Consider the following 15,830-nt stretch of genomic DNA (forward strand, 5'->3'; position numbering starts at 1 on the left):
CCATCCTTCTCTTACAAGTTCAGCCCATCCACCTCAAGCTACAATTTAATCAGTTTCTCATGCAGTAACATCTAGTGGGAGAAGGGAAGTGCAGCAGACACACTCACTATTAAAAAGGGGAACTTTCCTATTGGAACTTAAAGTTTGGGCCAATTCCAATTTCGTTATTCTTCCACTGACTTCTGCCTGGGCCTGGGTTGTTTTGATCCAATTTATTCAATAGTAATTTACTTGACTCAATATCTTCTGTAGTCCCTTGGATAGTTCAAATGCATGATTGGAAAGGAGCCCTTATTTAGGCAATCCTGCATTTGTAACCGCATGAGGAAGCAAGGCTATGAAAAAGCGAAGTACTTGGTGCAAACATGACAAAAAGCTCAGAAGATAAATGATGGTGAGTGCAGGAGAAACTGATTTATACATCAGAACTAACTAGCCATATTCATTCCTGGTGTAATTCCACTGACAAAGGCTGTTACATCAGGGATGAATTTGGCCAAATATTTATTGGCCTTCCTTCCCACACCCCCAAAAACATGAAAGTCTCTTTAAGGAATGATATGCACTGCCTAGATAAATCAGACAGCAGCAGTGTTGTATAAGTATTAAACCGAAATCCCAACTATCAACCCTGAAACAACAGTGCAGGAATATCAGTTGAAACATTTCCATTTCTTTTAATGTATTTTTTTATTTTGCACACAAATCTCTTCTAAAAGTGAAACCACTTGCTCAGATTACTTAAGTTTATTGTCATTTTTAAATGCAGAAATAGCACTAGTAATGTTCTCCTACAGCAGAGTAAACATGCCAGGAAAAAAAGAATCCCTTTACAGACGAACTAACACAGGAAGGTAAATTATTCCTTCCCACTGAGGTAGTCTAACATTTTGTATATTGAATTTAGTATTTTTAAAAAGTCATTTATATCTTAAGGTAAGTGAAACAGAATGCAAACAAAGCTCATGCCACAGCAAAATAAAGTGGTTTTTAAATGGCAGAATCACAAATATAAACAACAACAACAACAAAAATAAAAACCCACAAAGTTTCAGATAGCCCAAATTTTAACTAGGCAAGACAGGTCCTCAGTAAGACAATGCGAATGCTTCCAATGAAGCCACCCCTTTTAGGGCCTACATGTCAAATAAAAACCAGCCAGTCTTTTCTGAAGTAAGATTTTCTTTCTAGCCTCATATTTCCAACAATCCCTTTTTTATTTTTGTGACAACTGATGTTTAAACTTTCTGGGAGACTGCCTCAGGGCATCAAGTGTGCAGTCCTTGTCTGTCTCAGTGCACTGAAAACTACACAAAGAAGAGACATCTACAGAGCAAGCTTGCTCAATGCTGTGAAATTTCACATTCGGTCGCAAAATAGAATTGCTCATTAGTCTAATGCAGGAGCAAAACTTTGCACTTTAACTTAAATTTTAAAAAAAGTATGGAAACTCATTTTGGAGCCTGGCTTTTTATATTTGTAGCTGGGGGGATGGAGGACGGGAGGCAGGGTTGAGGAAATGGATCTCATCTTTCAATACTAATTTGCACGTCAGAGTCTCTTTGCAATTCTGTATGTTCAAAGGGATCAATTTTATCTTCTATAAACTTAATATGCCAGCATCTTAATGATTTTTGGCATCCAGAATATCTGAAACTGCAAGTCTATGGAGTGTCAAGGTCAAATTCTCCCTTTTTACAATCCATACAACCCCACTGCCTTTGATACACAAGGTATAAAGTCGGGGCAGAATTTTGCCCAAAGCCCTATGGCAATGGGTTCAGTAATGATTTGACACTTCCCAAAAGCTTCTCTGCTCCTCAATCTCCAGAGTCTGCAAGTGTTATGAAGGTTATTAAGGAACATATCAAACGCTCATAAATTTAAGTATGGTAGTTGTTGATCTCCAACATAAACTCATAGTGTCATATTCTCAAATGTCTCGTGCCCTTACTTGACTAGGCAGAATGTATTCAAATAATCATTCTTTTTCGTATATCTTGTAAGTTTTTGTTCTTAGTCCAAAATCTCATCAGAACACTTCAATGATGGTACTTCAATCATACTTAGATAAATGCTAATGTTCATACTCTATGGGTAACCTCTGGTATTTACTGGTAGTTTTGAGGACAAGACAATTAAATGGTAAGAAACAGTGAGGGGCACAAGCTAATGACGCAGTTAGAGATTCTTAGTCTACTGTGTTCTCCACATTTACTATAGAGCAGGTCTGCCTTTTATTCTTTTCCATTCCTAAATTCCCTGGAATCATCAAAATCTTTATGATAAAACAAAAAAAAAAAAAATTAAACTTACTTAACATTTTCTGGGGCTGGTAGATTATAATTTAATGCACCAATCGACAATGTCTATGGAAACATGGGTTTAAAATCTGAATTGGTTGGAAAGGAAAATGAGTTTGTGGATCTCAAAGGACCTATTTATCCACATAAAACTACTATACAGTTCATCCATTATAAACAGTCTGTGCTTAAGACCACACTAGACCAGACTAGCAGGGGTGCTGCAGATCAGGATTCAGCATACTGAATACAAATTTGAATGAATGGAAAGAACTGAAAGGGGGCCTAGAATAGGAGTATAAGTAATACTGAAGATCAGTACACTTGCACAGTTGTATGGGAGTACTTGCCCTTTAAGAGAGTTCCATTAATTCCTTAAATAAACATTAAAGGATACTGGGCATTGGTAATGTAATACACCCTTTCACTTCTAAATCATTGATGCTCCACGTGGGTTGTGATCATAAAGTTATAACCAACCCCTGTTCAGTGGAGTTTTCTAACTGATTATCTTGCTGGTGGATCTTAATAGAAATGCTAAATGAACCACAGAGACATCTTTCAAGCTGGACCTTCCAATGTCAGGGTTGTTACATTGATGTGGTAGTGCAGGGGAGCTCGCATTGCCACTTCCTGTGTTATATTTTATTCTCCCAGGTTGTAAATCCATCACCTTTCACCAGCATTAAATTCACTCAAAAGAAACCCCAAAGAGAAATTTCCAAACAACTGCAAGAGAATCTAGCTGAATGGCTTTACAATATACAGTGCACCTCAATCTGCAATATGAATTTTGTACTTTAATTAGTTATGAGCAAGATTGCTATTTCATGTTTGTGATGTTAGATGCACATTTTGTACAGTTTGAAAATAGTAAATATAGCTATATCTTTTGTTAAGAACTTGCACAGTGCCTATTATCACAGCAGCTAAGCACTTAGTTACAGAGTTAAAGTGCATTACATAAACAATTACATTTTCACTATCATAAGAAGTGTTTCAGCTGCTATTAATATGTCAAAGTTCCATTTTTAATACCAGAAGAAAGGGAGGAGAAAACATGTTTTCATGACTTCCCATGTGTACTAATCAATATTTTATTGACATTAATATTTGTACATGATTTGGAAGATGAAGAAATATAACTTTAAAGTTTCCCCAAACACCTGTTAGGCCTGAGGACAAAGCCTATTAGCATAGGCGAAGAATGCCAGAGATGTCACATCCCCCAAAACTATGCCCATGTAATTCAAGAAGAACAACAGTATATGCTAGGTGTGTGTACTGTACTTAGCTGTAGCATTAACAATAATTTTTTTTTAAGTTAACTAGATTTGTCTCCTGTGTTTTTGTTATAGCTTCTTTCCTCTTCCTGAGTTTATTTCACTTTGTTTTCTGTTATGGACATCATATCTTCCCCTCAACCCACGTTTGTCTCCCTACATTAAGTTCTGTTCTATACCTCTTCCCTTATATTTTAAGTCTCACTCCCCTTTCTCGCCCCAACCCACTGAAGATGGATCTCTTTTTTTGAAGGGTGGAATGTCTTCCTCCAACAATAGATGATTATGATGGTCCCTTCTCGCCTTAATATCTATGAGTTTATAAATACATGTTGAAACTCCCCCCCAAACCTATATATGCATCCACCTGCACCTGCCCAGAGGCTCATTTCCCTCACCTCCTCCAACACCAGGATCCTGATAAAACTGCAGCAGCACAACCTGAGCCATTGTGCCTTTTGGCTTCTGCTCCCATCTTGAAAAGCAAGGAACAGCTCAGGACACTCTACTCCCCAGCTCTCCTCCCACAGTTTAAGAAAATGCTGCCCTGCTGAACTTTTCTGCTATCAAATTCTTCCACTCTTCATCTTAGAGTAGTAGGCCCGAGGATCATATTGCTTCCAGGTTTGCCTCTTTCCCTCAGAAGAAAGAACCAGCAGCTCCAGTTGCTCTGCTCCCTCTCCCCAGTGAGATTACTCTCCCAAAACAAAATTTCTATTTGACAAAAGCAGACTGGTTTTCAAGACCTGTAAGTGGTACTATTAACCAGGGTGGGCAACCTGCGGCCCATCAGGATAATCCGCTGGCGGGCCGCCAGTTTGTTTACATTTGCATGGCCACCCACAGCTTCCAGTGGCTGCAGTTTGCCGTTCCCGGGCAATGGGAGCTGTGGGAAGCGGCAGCCAGCACATCCCTGCGGCCTGCGACACTTCCCACAGCTCCCATTGGCCAGGAACGGCGAACCGCGGCCACTGGGAACAGTGTGCGGCCATGCAAATATAAACAAACTGTCTGGCGGCCTGCCAGTGGATTACCCTGATGGGCCGCGTGCAGCCCGTGGGCCACAGGTTGGCCACCACTGTATTAAACAGAACCCGTTGTCTGCAAGCAGGCATCCACTGGGCTATAACTGCACAAAACAGTGATCCATACTATTAATAACTTTAACTACTACAGCAAACAAGAAGAGTATGGTAACTAGATTATAAAGAGTAAATTCATAGTTTATTTGAACACATATCCTTATGCAAGAATTTCAGCCAAATAGCTCAAAGGTTACTCAGGCATGCTTCATTTCTGCATATTACATAAGCAGACTAATAGATGCCAGCAACTGATCTCTGCTTTTTCACTGCATGTCATATTTCAAAGAGACTTTAAACAATATTGTTGCACTTAAGATTCTTAAAAAACCCACCAACCACACCTATCCCTTTTGTAATAAAATGTTAACTTTTCTGTGCATTTTGGGGTGGGCAAAGGGGCTGGTGTTTGAATGGACATATCAGACCAAATAATATTTTTAAATCATTGAGCCCCGCCTGCCTCACTGTTCTGCTGCTGTAGGTGCTAATAGCAACATATTCAAACAATAGCACCGTAAGCCCACGGATCTCAAAAGGTAAGCATCATTATTCCTCTTCTAAAAGGACAGGGAATTTGAAGTACAGGAAAGTTAAGTGACTTGCTCCAGGTCACAGCAAGTCAGTGGAAGAATTGGGGATAGTACCCAGATATCTTGATTCATATTCTTGCTCTAACCACTACACTACATTCATCTTTAAACTCTAATACTACTAGGGTGACCAGACAACAAATGTGAAAAATCGGGACGGGGGTGGAGGGTAACAGGATCCTCTATAAGAAAAAGACCCCAAAATCAGGATTGTCCCTATAAAATCGGGACATCTGGTCACCCTAAATACTACCAGCACCACTTTCCTCTGAACACCTGCTGCATGGACATCTTATTCGAGAAAAACCTCATCAGACAAAGTGGAAAACTGCAGCAGGTTAAGTGCAGCAGTGAAGGACTGTTTTGTATTTTCATCTGTATTCAAGTGCTACAGGTTACACTATTTTCAGGCAAGTTATTAACAGCTTTCAATTAATTCTTAAGATCTTTTAATACTTTTAGGAATCAATTTTAACTGTGAAAGGGATTAATTAGTATATGGATTTTACCAAAGTACTGTAAAACTAGAAAAGAATTACTTTCCACAAGAGATAATGATGAAACTGGTTTCTTCTGCTTATGTTTCAAGGGAATTCACTGTTAGGAAAAGAACAATGAAGAGAGAAAACGAAAACAAAACTAAGCAATTATATAACTGATCTTTTGGAAGGAGTGTCCTAGCATAAGCAATGCTATAGAGATGTAGAATATGAAGTCATCGTCTCCACTCTTCTGCCAGTGCAGGGTACAGGGTTAGAGCAGAGTCTTTGAGGAGGATGTGAGGGGCGCAGAGAAGGAAGAAATCCTTAATGTTCAGAAAACTTCTGGGTGAAGGGAAATGTAAACTTATTCTAAGTCCTCGTATTGTGGAATTATATTTTATATTTATGGAAATGAAAAAAGTTATGATATTAACTGCCATCTCAACACAAAATATTCAAACTCACATATTTTATAGCCAAGAAGTGTGCAAGTGTAGTCAATTTATCCATTATCAAACAACTGATAAAAATATAATCCAATTGCCCATGCCATCCAGAAACCTGTAGGAAATGTAAATGAACAAAACCAGAAGTGTTTATTTTTTCTTAAAATGAGTCTTGGCACAGGCTACACTTTAAAGCCTAAGACAACACATTCAAGTAATCATCCCCTAGCACAGTTTCCCAAACTTGGGACGCCTCTTGTTTAGGGAAAGCCCCTGGTGGGCCGGGCCGGTTTGTTTACCTGCCATGTCCGCAGGTCCGGCCGATCGCAGCTCCAGGCCAATGGGAGCTGCGGGAAGCGGCGGCCAGTACGTCCCTTGGCCTGCGCCGCTTCCTGCAGCTCCCACTGGCCTGGAGCGGCGAACCGCGGCCAGTGGGAGCCGCGATCAGCTGGACCTGCGCATGCAGCAGGTAAACAAACTGGCCTGGCCCACCAGGGGCTTTCCCTAAACAAGCAGTGTCCCAAGTTTGGGAAACACTGCCCTAGCACCAATCTGTTAGGCAGATTTTCCTATATATTGGTTATTCTGTGTTGCAGTAGAAGCTCAGAGTTACGAACACCTTGGGAATGGAGGTTGTTCCTAACTCTGAAAAGTTGGGAACTCTGAACAAAAAGTTATGGTTGTTCTTTCAAAAGTTTACACCTGAAAAATAACAATACAGCTTTGAAACTTTACCATGCAGAAGAAATATGCTGTTTTAACCATTTTAATTTAAACGAAACAAGCACAGAAACAGTTTCCTTACCATGTCAAATCTTTTTAAACTTTCACTTTATTTTTAGTAGTTTGTGTTTAACACAGTACTGTACAATATTTGCTTTTTTTGGTTTCTGCTGCCTGATTGCGTACTTTCTGGTTCCAAATGAGGTATGAGATTGATCGGTCAGTTCCTAACTCTGGTGTTTGTAACTCTGAGGTTCTACTGTACCTCAAATAAATTGTCTCATAGGATTTTATATGCTTGATCCTCAAGGAATCTCTCTGATGCAGATAAATAATTTGTTCATTGTACAGTTGGGAAAACTGGCGTATAGGGTTAAGTGGTATGATGCATCAGAGCTGGTATCCTCTGACCACTAAATAATGCCTCTATCAAACACAGACAATCCGTTATAAGTTAGCTAGTGTTTGTACTCAAAAAGTACTGAGAATTATAACTCATTTCTCACTCCAGGAGCTGTACTATCAAGCAATGAGTTTTACAGGCCATGTGATCATTATCCACTTTCCTTCAACATCAACCATACCAGGTTAGTTGACAATCCAAAGTATACCAATCACCTAAAATATCTAAGACCTAGCAGTTTCCACCCCTTAAGGCTGCCCACAATGAACATGCACCAGGTCCCCCCCAAAACTTCTGTATCTACATCTATTATTCTTACTCCAAAAAAGAAGTGTAAATGTTATAATTAAAAAAACCACAAGAGTACTTCAGCTGTGCTCAGAAGTAAGCTGTCTGACATATGCAACCTAGATGTTAGCCCACGTTTTTATTACTCTATTTTTAATTCAAGTCTCTTACAGCTTGAAAGACCATGAGCCAAGTCTCATCACACTTATACTGGTTTTACACCAGTGTGACTTCAAGGAGTTACCACTGCTTTACACTGTGAACAAAACAGGCCTACTGTGCTTTCAATCCAGAAATTAATATTTCAGTGTGTACAGTTAAAAACTTAAAATAAAGAATCTAATCTGTACTGGAGTTTGAAAAAAGTGGAACGTTTTAATTGGTTGGTTCAGAACGAAAGATAGAAGAATTCTGGTCCTGAAATTAAAACACTAATTATTGCATCAGTTACTGAAAATAATCCTCTAAAAAAATACAGCGTGCCTCACCTATGCACACGCCACAGTTGTATTAAGGAACTGTCAAATCACAGGAATGAGATTAGGGCACGCCTCATAACTCAAAGGGATGGAGAAGTTCAGTAGTTCACCAAAAAGGCCCTAATCATACAAAAAGCTCCCTGGCAAGCAGATGCCAGCTGAAAGCCCCATTGATGTAGAGGAGGGTCCTTGTAGGTGCAGAAGTTTACCTATTTGGTGACACATTGATTTGAAAGAGGCTCTGTACCAGGATCCGTCAATACAAAGCTCCTTATAGGAATGATCTCATGGAATGTTAATATTTTCTTATTTATAAGAAAAGAACGGAAAGAAGGATGATCAGAAAACTCATGCTTGGATAAACACCTTAATTTGTTTTAAAAGGGAAGTAATTCAGGTTAATATTGGATTAAACTCCACATTTCTAGAATAGTTAATGAACAGTTTATGACATTTTCTGAATTTTAGATCAAACGTTTTTTGCAGAACATCAATATTGTGTATGATTATTCCTCATTTACAAAAGTCAGAAGTGAACAGACTCATGGGGGAAGGAGGGAGGGTTTAAGCATGAAAAGAGAGAGAACATAACTTTAAAGAACCAAGTTACAGAGAATCTGTCTCCTTAACAATAAATGAAGATGTTTTACCCTCAATTTTCTGATACAAACAAACAATATTAGTGATGAGAAGTCCTGCGAGTGACAGCAAGGAATTAGGTCTGCCCTGAGTCAGAGGGTAACTAGGGGAGCTGGTCTGGGTATGTGTGGGGTAGTCAGAGCAGCAGAGGAAGTGTTCCACTAGTTTTGTAAATTACTTCTTGTCCTGCATGTGCCTCCTGACATCCCCTTGACTTCAGAGAGCAGGAGCGCAACCTTCCAGCCCAATCACCTGGATCAGGAATCTCCCCTTTCTGCATCGCCCCGGAGCCCTATCTGTGCCTCTCCCCGCCACCTCAAAGGGGAAGGGAGCTACTCTTCCTAGCACACCCCTGGCTGAGCCCGCCCGCCTGCCTCCCCCACCTCCGACCCAGGCCCCACAGGCATTGTCTCCCCTCGCCAACCCCTTGTGCCTGGGCCTCGCCCCCTCCTCCTGACCCACTAACACACCTCCCAGCCAACATGGCCGCCCCACCAACCAGCACCGAGCGCAGCCTAACCCGCCACACAGCCCGCCCCACCCCCTTCCCAACCTGATTGGCCAACCAACCTCCCAATCTCGCACCCATTGGTCCGAACCGCCGCCACTCACGCGCCCAGCGGCTCTTTCAAGCTAGTGTGAGGCAACATGTAAACAAATCACTTTCATAGGCTCCTCAGCTAGGCAGTGCCGCTCCCCCCACTTTCAAAGGAAAGGAAGGGGGGGGGCTACTTCGCTTCAGAGGGAGGGATAATGGAACCTACTCTCACCAACTACAGCGTCCAGGCATGGGGGGTGTGGGGGGGAGACAGGCGCAGGAGGCTCGCAGGCAGCTAAATTCGCCCCACAAATCCCCCTATAGGGGAGGAAATAAGGACGGATCTCCAGCTAGTTTCCAGGCCTGTCACAAGCCTTTGACTCCTCCAGGAGCCCACGGATCCCCCGCCCCACAACCACAAACTAGTTACATAGAGTCACGGGGCTGAGTTGGGAGACTCCCTCACCCGTTTCCCACCCAGCTGTCGCCTGTCTCCCCTATTTGCACTGATCCCTTATATACTGAGGGCTAAACAATCCCTTCATCCATACTACCAGAACCCACAAAGCCCCTGGAAGGAAGGCGCTTTAATCCCCATGATCGTACAGTGCAGGCTCTGCTCCCAGTGCCACGGCACAGACGCCTGATAGATGTAGGTTGCAATGGAAGCCGACAGGCCACTGCTAACTCAGTGCACGCCCCTGCACATGCTGCTGCTTTCCTTTGCAGTCTTTTTCAACTCCTTCTGCTACTAACGTGCAGACATTCATTCCAAAACATACCAAAGGCCTAAGAAACGACAGCAGTACAATCAACTGTGCCAACGGGTCAGACAGCTCGGAAGCAGAGAAACTCAGACATCTGCCTAGCACGGGGCTGTTCCGATCATACTACCAACAACCGCCCCCTTGAAGGAGCACAGGGAAGTGTCTCCTGCCCTCCACATCTCTATCAGCGTGGTACCTCTCCCCTCCCATGCGCCTCTCCAAAACCAGAAGAGGGAATCGGAGGCAGACACACCCCTTTTTCACCCTGGGATTACCCTAGCCTCAGTACCCCAGTCCTTCCTGGTGTGTATCAGCGACTCTCCTGACCTACTCTGGCTGCAGCCCCTGTACCCCTCTGCTGGGTTAAAGGGGCAATACATGCAGCCACCCCCCACCCCGGGAAGGACTGCACCAGCCTCCACACCGCTGCCCCCAGCCCTTGTCCTTCCATGGGCTACTAGTGCAACAGTCTCTATAGCCTCCGCCCTGTCAGACCTGCTGCTGCTGCTGCTACCGCCACCCCCACGACCCCTCCCTGCCCGAGGCTGCTGCAGCAGCCTGTCCCTCACCTGGCGTCCCCCCGACCCCGCGGGGGAAAGGGATATCTCAGTAGGGGGCGTCGCCCATCCCGCTCCGGCCCGGACCCTCCATGCTGCTTTGGGGTTTGTTTTGTTTATGTCTCTTCCTGACGGGTTCCCGGAAATCGCGTGACTCGCCCCCCTCACGTGGGAGGGGGGGGTCTGAGAGCAGGCCAATCACAGAGAACAATGCACAGGGCCTATCAGAAGCTGCATAGCACGGCCTCCTCTGTCATGTGACAGGGGTCTGTGGAGCGGCCGGGTGGGGGGAGATTGGTTCCCCTGACCATATAGGATATGCCAAGAGTGGCCAAAGTTAGTGACCCTGAGGCTCTGAGCTGCATCTAACAATCTTCAGAAGTTCAAGAAGTGGAGTATGCCTGCCAGGCCTGGGGGTTTCAGCCTTGCAGGAAGGGGGGTCTCGGGCTCCAGCCCCACGGGAGGGATCTGCTGGGGCTTGGGGCTCCCCTGCAGGAGGCACTTACAAGGGCTTGGGGTTTCAGACTTGCAGGGATAGAGGTCTCAGGGCTCCAGCCCTGCAGGAGGCACCTGTTGGGGGCTTCAGCCTCGCTCCTGCTGAAGCCCCCAGCCGGCGCACCCCACAGGGCTGAATCCCTGAGACCCCCATCCCTGCAGGGTGGAAGCCCCTAGCTCCACCACCCCACTGCAGGGCAGATGCCGGGAGCTTCCCATCCCCCCCCCTGCACTTTAACTGTAAAAGAGCTGAATCCGGCTTATGGGCCACAGTTTGGCCACCCCTGATATATATGCCATACAGAGTAGCAGGTGGTCCCAAGGGAGTTTCCCTACCCAAGGATCAGTGGGGTCTCAGAGGGAGTCACTGAAGGGGAGTCATCCCATACTAAGGGCTATGGGACTCCAGGCCCCACCAGCTGTTCCTCCACCCCCCTTAGGGAGGGCATGCCCCACAGTTTGGGGACCTCTGCCATATGGTATAAACCCTCAATTAAAAAAAAAAAACGTGAAAGTTTGAGCCACATTTGGTACTTAAATCTCTCCTGCAGCCTATAAGCAAAGACTCTGAAGCTAGTGTGTATTGTAGTGATATGTGAGTTTATATATTTTTTTCATTTATTTTTTTCCTGGCCTCCACCCTGTTAAATCCAGATGGGCATTAAACAAACAAGCAAACCCCAGTCCTCACAAGCTTTTCATCCGTTTATATCTCTCTGACTTGGAGAATGAATGGGTTTTGACTTAAAATAGTTTGGTCTCAAAGGAAATTGTAAATAAAAAGACACCTACTCAGCTGTGGACAACATTACACATTGTATCCACTTATATCCTATTTCTGCTCCTCAGTGCTGGCTGCTCAAACTCATTATTTCCTATTGGCTAGAAGCAAGTGGATGCGTATATTGCTTACTGCTGAATTTAATTCTATTGCCTGTAAGTCTAGGTCTGTTAAATAAAGAAGATGTAAAGAATAGTGAAAAAATCATTGTCAGCTTCAAAACACCTTCCAGATCTTACTAATTACTCCTTAGATTAAAACCAATATATTTGGAAAACCTTATTTACTTTCTGCTGTTTAGACTGCTCAGTTTACTTTTGTACTTACTTCACACAGGCCAACACAATTATTAGTATTTATTTGACACTATCCAAGAATGTGGTAGTTGCCTCACCGTACAAACAGGAAGACATGGTCACTGTCTTGAAGATCTTAAAATCTATTGCCCCAGTTCTGCAATGTGCCAGGCACAAGCACAGCAGTCTCCCTACACACTACTACTTGTTGGCTCAGGACCTAATGTCAAATGGAGGGGTAACAAAACAGTAATGAGAATAAGGGAGGATGGACAGAGCTAACATCAATAAAATAATGTTATCAGCAAAAGCTTATGCACACCATGATGGAGCAAACACTTATTGTTTAAGAATAAATGAATGTCTTTCCTTCATCACAGGTCAAAGGGGAGAGGTTAGTGGCTTGGCAGACCAGTTCAAAAGGGCAATCCATGCATAGAAGACTGTGGGTAAAGCAGCGCAAAGAGAAGTAGACAATAAGACAGAAGAGTCATCTGTACAAATGGTGACCACATGCACCCTGTATTCACACTCTACACATCACTGTAATAATCTTTGTACAAAATATGCTTCGATATTGTTTGAAAACTAATAGCTTGCTGGCTAATAATATCATGGTGGAATGCATGTAGCAATATATTAGTTTGTGAACAAAAGGTGAAATCATGACTGAAGTGTGTTTTCCCGACAAGTCTGGGGAGTGGGTAAATCCGTTTCTCAAAGACAAAGGACAAGTTGAAACCTCTAGCCAGGTGTCACCAAAGCTGATAGGTAATCACCTACCAAGTGGCTATTCTTGAGAAAGGAAGCAGGGCAGGAACAAACAGATCTGCATCTTAGCAAACAGGAGCTTTTCACCACCAGTCTCTTTGGCTATTGTCTACACTACACACCTTTTAGTGACACAGTTGTGCCACTACAGCAGTGCTGCTAAAAGGCACACAGTGTAGTTGCTGTTTGTCGGCAGGAGAGAGCGCTTCCGCAGACAAAAAAACTTCCACCTTCAACGAGTGGCTGGAGAGCTCTCCTGCGGACAAAGCACTGTTCACACCACCACTTTTTGTCAGCAAAACTTTTGGCTTTCAGAGGTGGGTTTTTTTTTTTCAAAAGTTCTGTCTTTCAGGTTCCAGTGTAGACAAAGCCTTAGTCTCCATCCTCACAGCAGGAAGGAACTTTATCTAGTGGTAACCCCCAGGAAAATGCAGTTTCAAAGGGTGACTGAATTATAAAAGAAGTAAAAACACCCCAAGTTCTCTTTCCTTATCTATCTATCTCTTTTCCATGTAAGATGACAAAAGAAACAGCCTATGGACTTTTGGAGCAGATTGTGACCCGAAATTTGGTTAGCCCTGTTGCTGGGAGCTTGTAAGAATTTCACTTTGAACCAAGTCTAGTTTGTTAAGTTTAGAAAGCATTTTATCTTTATTTTTCTTGTAACCATTTCTAACTTTAATGCCTTATACTTGTACTCACTTAATCTCTTTATAATTAAACAAACTTGTTTTATTCTTTAATTAAAACTAATCCAGCATTCTTTAAACTGAACCATATAGGTAATTCCAATTATGATAGCAAACGTTTGTATACTGATATCCTTAGAGGGGCAATGGACCTACTATTGTCCAGAACACACATTCTGGGGGGGGGGGAAATCCAGGACTGGGAGTGTGTTGGGTTCACCCAGCTAGTGATAACCAAGGCTGCTGAATGCCAGAGTGTAGCTGGGGTCTGCTAACAGGCAGCTGGGGTCAGAGTTGCTAGACCAGGTTATGGCTATATACAGACACTCAGGATGTAACCTGCATCCTGTTTGGGAGGAGCCCCAGCAGCAAAGCATTGTGAGACACCCAAGGTTGCAGAGAAGGGGTGACACAGCCTCTCACTGGTCTGGATTGCACAGCACAACGTGGGGAAAGAGGTGAAGAGAGAAGCAGACAAATAGGACAAAATAGTCATCTGTAGAGATGGTTGCAGAAACAGAGAAAGCCATATTCTGTAGGAATATTCAGTTCTGTCAAAGCTGAAACACGTCACAAAATCGATTTAGTTTTAATGGAATTTCATTTCAGAAGAAAACCAGAAAACCAACGATGTCAAAATGTCCTGTTTTGACATTTTCAGAACAAGACATTGAAAATCATTTCAAAACAAAAAAAATCATTGTGCATTTTTAAATTTTGTATCTTATATTGCAAAAAATGTTTTAATTGACCCAAAACAATTTTTTTAAATTTTCTTTATGAGGGATTTTGGAATTTTCAGGTTTCATTCCAATTTGGAATGAAGTCAAATTTCAAAATTCTTTAGGAAATGGAATTTCATCCTCTGCACAGCTCTATTAGTCTCCTTATAGTTAGTTTCATTTTGGGGTTTTCATCTGCCCACACTATAGTGCCACATTTATGGGTTGCAAATAGTTCAGAACAAAATCTAAATCCAAACAGTTTAAACTGATGTTTACATCTTTAAAAATTAATTTTATTAATTTCAAATTTTATTGTAAAAATAACTGTTAGCAAGACAAGATCAACAGAAACAATAGCATCAAAATAAAAAAAATCAGGGTTGTTCAGAGAGAAAACAGTACTTGGAAATCTTGGACGGACACCAACTTTAAAAACAAGTTGAACATAATCAGCAAAGGTTAGCTGGTCTAGTTTTAGACTTAATGTTATATTAAATGGCAGAAAAAACAATGGTGTTAATAGGCAGTTTTGTAAATCTTTTACAAAATTTTACATTTTGGGCTTCAAACTATCTGTCAATGTACAAAGTATGAGATAAAAAGAATAAAGTTCATGGGATGGGTTTCACCTGTGATGACTTTGAAACAGAGACGTATCTCCAGAGTCCAGCTGAGTGAACCTCAGAAATTCAGCTGAAGGAAATAAATACCAGATTGAGGAATTTCCCTATATTTTATGCATCAGCACGGTGAGCTAACACTTCCTCTCTGAGACAGTTGTCAGATAGTTAATGTGAAGAACATTGGAGGTATCCGCATTTTTTTTAAATGAGTATTATGTGGACCTCTCTTTATTTGATTACTATCATGCTGTCTGCTACATGGGTGCAATGAGTTAACACAGTCCTGGATGGCTTTTTGCATGCCTGCAGGAAGCCAAAGTCAATAGCTTTAGACAGCCCTAAGTACTAGTGCTTAGCAAACAGCAGAGGTGTCAAGGCCTTTAACAGTGTGTCTATCCAAGTTGGGCACAGCACCCCCACCGTATGGCAAAGGGGGGGGGGGGGAGTTTATGGATACAAAGAAAAGAGAGTTGCCTGGTTTTAAAAAGAGATTCTCTCTGAAACTGAGAAGAGACTTAATAAAAATTTGCAGGGAGTTAAACTCGTATACTCCTCTTTTGGATAATAAATTAATAGGAACATTATTTACCTACACAAAAGTCTGCTTTGTGACTATTGCAGTGGTTTCCTACTTCACTAGGGTTACCATATTTTGTGCCTCCAAATGGAGGACACTCCACAGGGCCCCGGCCCCGCCCCAACTCTGCCCCTTCCCCAAAGTCTCCGCCCCCTCCCCTGCTTCCCGCGAACATTTGATTCGCGGGAAGCCTGAAGCAGGTAAGGAAGGTGTGGGGGGAGGAGGCGCGGCCCAGGCTGGCCCCCCCGGCGGCTCCAGCCTGGGTTGGCTTGGGCCCTGGGGTGCCGGCC

Source organism: Trachemys scripta, chromosome 8 (assembly GCF_013100865.1).
Source record: "Trachemys scripta elegans isolate TJP31775 chromosome 8, CAS_Tse_1.0, whole genome shotgun sequence".
Lineage (NCBI taxonomy): Eukaryota > Metazoa > Chordata > Testudines > Emydidae > Trachemys > Trachemys scripta.